Source organism: Lolium rigidum, chromosome 1 (genome assembly GCF_022539505.1).
Source record: "Lolium rigidum isolate FL_2022 chromosome 1, APGP_CSIRO_Lrig_0.1, whole genome shotgun sequence".
Classification (NCBI taxonomy): Eukaryota; Viridiplantae; Streptophyta; class Magnoliopsida; order Poales; family Poaceae; genus Lolium; species Lolium rigidum.
In genome coordinates this window covers 47570659-47576790 of record NC_061508.1, presented here as the reverse complement: position 1 = coordinate 47576790, position 6132 = coordinate 47570659, and the positions used below count along the sequence as shown (strand labels likewise).

At 39.5% G+C, this 6132-nt stretch overlaps 1 long non-coding RNA gene across 1 annotated transcript; it reads left to right on the top strand.

Moving 5' to 3' along the window:
- The first annotated feature begins 26 nt into the window (after window positions 1–26).
- LOC124672551 lies at window positions 27–2315 on the top strand. Its single transcript, XR_006992708.1, has 3 exons — window positions 27–77; window positions 618–722; window positions 1934–2315. It is a non-coding gene; the product is annotated as an uncharacterized LOC124672551 (long non-coding RNA).
- Window positions 2316–6132: the final 3817 nt, after the last annotated feature.

Below are 6132 nucleotides of genomic sequence, written 5' to 3'. Positions count from 1 at the left end.
GGCATACGATCCTTTCAAGTGTAATCGTAGCTTGAGAAGATGCATCTCTTGCCAGGGTTGTGCATTGCTAGAGCAAGGTCTGCACCCACCCATATTGTTTCACTTGCCTTTTTTCTCTGTCCGATCTTATTGTTGTGTGATGTGTCATTTCTTCGTTTCAGGAGTTGCTCGGTGATTTTCCTAATTTCTACGTTCTCACTACCTTTTGTCTGGCCAGTTCTTAGTCTACAACCCTTGGACTCATGATCTCCTGACAAACAGTTTTAGAAATTTCATCCAGCTTAGTGGCAACTAGAAAACAACATAGAGTTATCCTAATGAGGCTTCTCATAATAGACAACCCCCCCCCCCACCAGTTCAGCATGATGTAAATGAAAGTTCAGGGTTGTCACTATTTAGCTATTCTATAAGAAAGTGTTACTACAACATTCGAAGGAATAATTTAGGAGGCTTTATTTGAGAGGGTGTCTACCTTGTGCCTATCTGAAACAGGTGTTGCTGGTCTGGTTGTCATCCCAAAACTAACAAAATAATTAGAGACTTCAGAGGTTTCCCCTCAAATAAAGTCTTTCTTTACTGATGTTTTAATTTCTTTATTCTTTGGTTGTTTGTGCTAGGTTTTCTCCTCTGGTCCATATAATCTCATGGCTGTTGGGAATTCTGGACATCGTTGTGTGGTACTCCTTCCTTTTTTTCATGGTTCCTCACAGCTCCGCTCAAAGGTACTTACTCGCTTATGCTCCTACGATAAAATCATTCACACCCTATTCATCAATTGGATGGCATGCTTGGGGTCTCCTTTTATCAGCACTACAAATAGATTCAGGTTTTTCGTGTGTTCAAATTATAAGAACAATAAGTAAATAAGTTGTATCAGGCTAACGAGCATGTATGCATGCTGTTATTTTCACATCTATTACAAACATGTGGCATCTGGCTGCAAATATAGGTCATAATTATCATGGAAAACACGAATGGAAAAAGGAACTACCCCTGTTTTAAGTTGATACATGTTGCACATTTTTTCAATTTGAAAATATAATTGGCCTCTACTCGTGCTAGCAAGGAACATAACTGTTACTTTGTGAATTAGTGTATTAGTTACATGCTTCACTGTGTAAAGTGTACAATAAAAAAAGGGTTAGCCTTGCAGTGTCTCTCCTGCACTATCAGCACCACAAAAAGGCAAGCAACTATACTAGGATTATTGATAAGAAAAAATAGAAGATGATCCAAAACTGGCTGGCTAGGGGCCTCTGAAACCCTCATAGTAGAAGCTATAAGTCTTTCAAATCTGTACAACAGAAATATACAGTTAAGCTAAACGATTAATCAGCTGGAGAGTACTAATCAATCAAAAGCTTTTGTTTACAAATTAAGAGGGGCAATGATTATGCTATTATCGGTTCGTCGTCTTTTGTGTGTGTGTGCCCCAGAGAACACGTATAAGGAGGAATGATTTGCTTTCGTTGTTTGTAGCTGGTAATTGAAAATTAGTAGCTGATTAAATTAATAATCTAGAAACTGCCTCTGTTTTGAATATCCAGATAAAAGCACCACTTATAATGGTGCTGATCTGCTTCAAATGTACGTTTTCCTATAGCAAGGTGGATGTGTTGGATAGTTTATCTTTGGCTGGATAAAGATATGTACTCCCTCCGTCTATTTTTAGGTGTCTTAGTTTTGTCTAGATACATCCGTATCTAGATATATCTTAGTTATAGATATGGAGAAAAAATTAAGACACCTATTTTTAGACGAAGGGAGTAACTTAATTATGTGGTGATTGTTAACGATCAAGACTGGCCAATACATGTTTACATGTGGTTGGGTCATGTTCTGGATCACATTCAAAACGTCATTTGCAGATTCTCTAATGGATTTTTCCTGACTAGCAGATTATTTTACACCATCTGTGTTTTACTTCTTGCAGACGTAATTCAATAGTTTGGAGCTTGAGAGACCACCAAGAATTCTGGGGAAAACACACTGAACACATCTATTGTATGCACATTGAGAGATCAACCTGTCGTCTTCTGGACACCAGGTTTCCGTAGCTGTTGTTTTCATAGGGGTTTGTACCTTTGTATTCCTCTTCGTGGGTTAACTTTGTGTAGAAGTATAAGTGCAACCTATGACGCTGGACAGTCCTGTTGCCACAGTTCAGTTTCATGTGCACATTTTTTTCGATAATGATTTCAGGTGCACATGAATGAAACTCTTGCAAAGATCATGGTGCCACTTCATTTTTTCATATTTAAAGTTTTAGTCCTCTAGATAAAATAATATAGTGCAGAAATCCAACAAAAAAATGTACTTGCTATTAAAGTTAATAAGTTATTATAGAAGGAAAGAAATGTGTTGTTTTTTTCCAATCTCTTGCAAAGATCATGGTGCCACTTCATTTTTTCATATTTAAAGTTTTAGTCCTCTAGATAAAATAATATAGTGCAGAAATCCAACAAAAAAATGTACTTGCTATTAAAGTTAATAAGTTATTATAAAAGGAAAGAAATGTGTTGTTTTTTTCCAATCAAGCTAGGTTAATCTTCCGAAAGAAAAGTAGAATGCAGAATAAATTCTATTAAAAAAGAACAAAAACACCCAGGAAAACCAGACATTTGCGCCATGTTATCTACAGGAAAAAAACATACCAATCCTACAATTAAAAGGGAAACAATTGTTTACGTGTACCTAGCAGTACCTAGGTAAATGTGTATCACGTTGAGCCTTTAGACCTAAAGTTTATAAAAATATATGTCTGAGGTGTGTCTAAATCTGGATGTATCTAGACAATAAAGAGTACATTTATTATAGACAAATCTCATACGTTTATTATAGACAGAAGTATTAATATTGTTGAACATCCCACTCAAAATATTATGTAAGTAAGAAATATCTATTGGGTCTAGCCAAATGACAAATATGTGATTTATTTATCTATTTGCAAATATGTGATTTATTTATCTTTAGAGATTGATGAGCTGTGACCGACTACATGAGATTATTATATTTTTATGAAATACCATTCTTCTGCTATACTTTTGCTTTTTTGTTTCACCCATGATTTTGTTCTTTGCGCAAAAGGTTTCCTATAGATATGTTATATTCTTTTAACATTTCGTAATTTCCAGTACCCATTTTATCTTATAGAATCTATATGCTACATCTTACGGTAATGAGAGGGGGGACACTACCACCGGTGGTAACACCATATTTTGCTTCATCTTATAGCTTCAGTACAGCGTATTTCCATAGGCTACGGATGAGATAATCGTATCATTAAGTGACTATTGGTTCAATTGCCCTGCCCATTCGTGAACTGTTCTTCATGAACATCTTGCCACCGGCTTTTCTTTTGTACGTAGCTAAGATGCCATCAGCTAGGTAAGAAGTAAGTGCGAATGTATTGTTGTCATTTGTCAAGTTTGCTTGATTTTGTCATTGGCATTATACTTAGACATTACGACGGTTTAGCTTCAGTTCTTTTGAGATATCCCTTGCAAGTTCAAACGGTGTATCTATGTTATTTCACCTACTTCTCCATTAGTCAGCCACCATACTGGTGCGGCGGCATTCTCCATTAGTCAGCCACCATACTGGCGCGGCGTGCCGCCGCGCCGATCATTGCTAGTTGTACCTACGACGTGTGACCAAATTGGTCCCTCAATTGTTACTTGTTCGGTTGGCTGACAGATATCTCTTCTGCTTCAGATGAGAGCAGCCGGAGTTAGAGGCTCTCAACGCAATTAAACAAGCCATGCATTGTGATAAGCATTCCAAAATTGGGAGGATGTGCGCATGCAAAACTGGGTGGAGTCACGTGAAGACGCGTCGGTGTAATTAGACAGTACTTCTAACTGATCCCTAAAACTTTAGAGGAGTAAACCGACTTCTACAACTTAGAGTAAAAGTACTGAACTTCTTTAAATCTTGGCGGTTCCTAACTGAACCCCTACATTTAGAGGAGTAAAACTTTTTTGTCTAGAAGTCAAACTATTGAAAGCCAAACATTTAGCATATATAGTTCAAATACAATGAACTAACATGTTTAGGAGTGAATAAAAATTAAGTTTACAAACCAAATAAATTTAAAGCCCAACACATGGCAGGGTTCAAATTCAACGAATTAGCCTCGGGCGCCGAACATCGTCATTCAAAATGATGGCCATGGCCATCTCGACATCGTCGTTGTCCTCCTCCTTCGATGATGAGTCATCCATGATGTACTCCATGAGCCTCTTCATCTACACGACGGCGCCGGTAAAATTTGCAAATGAAAACAAAATTTGCAAATAAAATTGACTTCTCACTTAGCCCCTTGGTCGAACACCGGATGGGCGGAGGAGGTAACGAGGTGGCTGGACGGTCGTCAGATGGGGCAGAGGGAGGCGTCGAGGGCAACGGTCCCTGCCTTCTACCGCATTCCCAGCCTCCAGTGGCTCCCACTGTAACAAATCGAGGCTAACGTGTGCCGATTTGGAAGAAATCGGGGCGACGGTCGGCGGAAACTCGATACCCTCGTCGATTCTAGCGACGACGAGATGCATCGAGCGACGGAGAGGTGGCCTAGAGGGTCGCGCAGGGACTTGGGTGAGGACGGCGGGGTATGGCATGGGTGCGGCGAGGGTGGATGCGGGAGTTTTTCTCGGAAGTGGCAGCCGGCTCCTAAAAATACTCAGCGGCCAAGTTTACTCCTCCGACTCCTAAATTTTTTCTCCTCTAACCGTTTTGTACTTTGGTTAGGTGCGCCTCTTACCGATTTTTACTCCTCTAACCGGTTTTTGAGGATTGGTTAGAGATGCCCTCATAAGCGCTACTCCTCGAAGCTTCATGGTGATGTTTGTGTTGCTGTGAAGGATCGACTAGAGCACTATAATGAAACTGTTTTTCTTTTAGCTTGTTCTTTCTTCAGCTGTGTGCATCCGTACAACTATTCAAGTATTAAGTTGTTGCAGTAGCTAGATATAATTAAATCTTTGCAATATTAATATATTCCATTTACCAAAAAATAGCGGGTACTATTTGACAGTGATGAGTGATGCCTATCGTAGATCGTATAGCTTGGTCCGAAGAAACTCAACCTGAAATGGATCGACTCAGATAATAACCATGTGTTGAGTACAGAGAGGAAATTAAGCAAGATAAGACGTCGCGTGTTCGACACGTAGGATCGTTGTCAAGCCTACGTACAAAATAGAGCCAGCACAGATGGCTTTCAACGTACAAAATAGAGCGAGCACAGATGGCTTTCAACGCGTACCATATACTCTGCTGTTCTGCACTGTTGAGCTCGGTTGGCGGTACGTACACCTACGCGTCCGCACGCCTCCTCCATTGCTTACGTGCGGCCGTATACGTTTTGCACGTGCGCCTACGTGTGCGTACTGTACGTGCCCTAGCTTGCAAGTCGTACCAATGTACTTCAAGCAAATTAAACAAGGGCCTAGGTTTCTCGACAACATCCATAACATTCTATTTTTCTACCATTCACAAAGAAAAAAAGCATTCCATTTTTCTACTGTACATAAAGTCCATTTCACAGCTTCATTTTTTTCAAAATAAACCAAATATATTAAGCTAGTAAGTCACTTCATTAAAAAAAACCTTTCAATCCTTTTCGGTACCCTGGTAAGGAAAAAAGTGTGTCTAAAACTTGGTGCCCCAATCAAAGTACGGTTACATCATTCAACAAAAATCTAGGAAACTAGGGGGTTCATTGACCCAATTACAGGACACTTTACTCCTAAATCTCTCTTTAGCTAATTTATGAGCCACTTTATTTGCTTCCCTCCAACAATGATCAAACGAAGCAGTACCAATCAAAACGGCTTGATCAATGCAGTCTGCAAAAATAGCGGACGCTCCACTCCACCATACCTCCTGTATAGAGCATGCTTCAATTATATCAGTTGAGTCGGATCCAGCTAAAAGATTATTGCACCCCATCCTCTAAGCTAAGAGAAGGCATTTCTTCATCGCCAACGCTTTCGTAATCCAAGCTAAAGCAACATGTGGAATATATTTAGTACATGCTGCCACCAAATTACCTATGTAATCACGTAAAATTGCCCCAGCTTTGACATCTTCATGAAATGAAGCATCTACATTGAACTTTACTTGCCTCTGTCC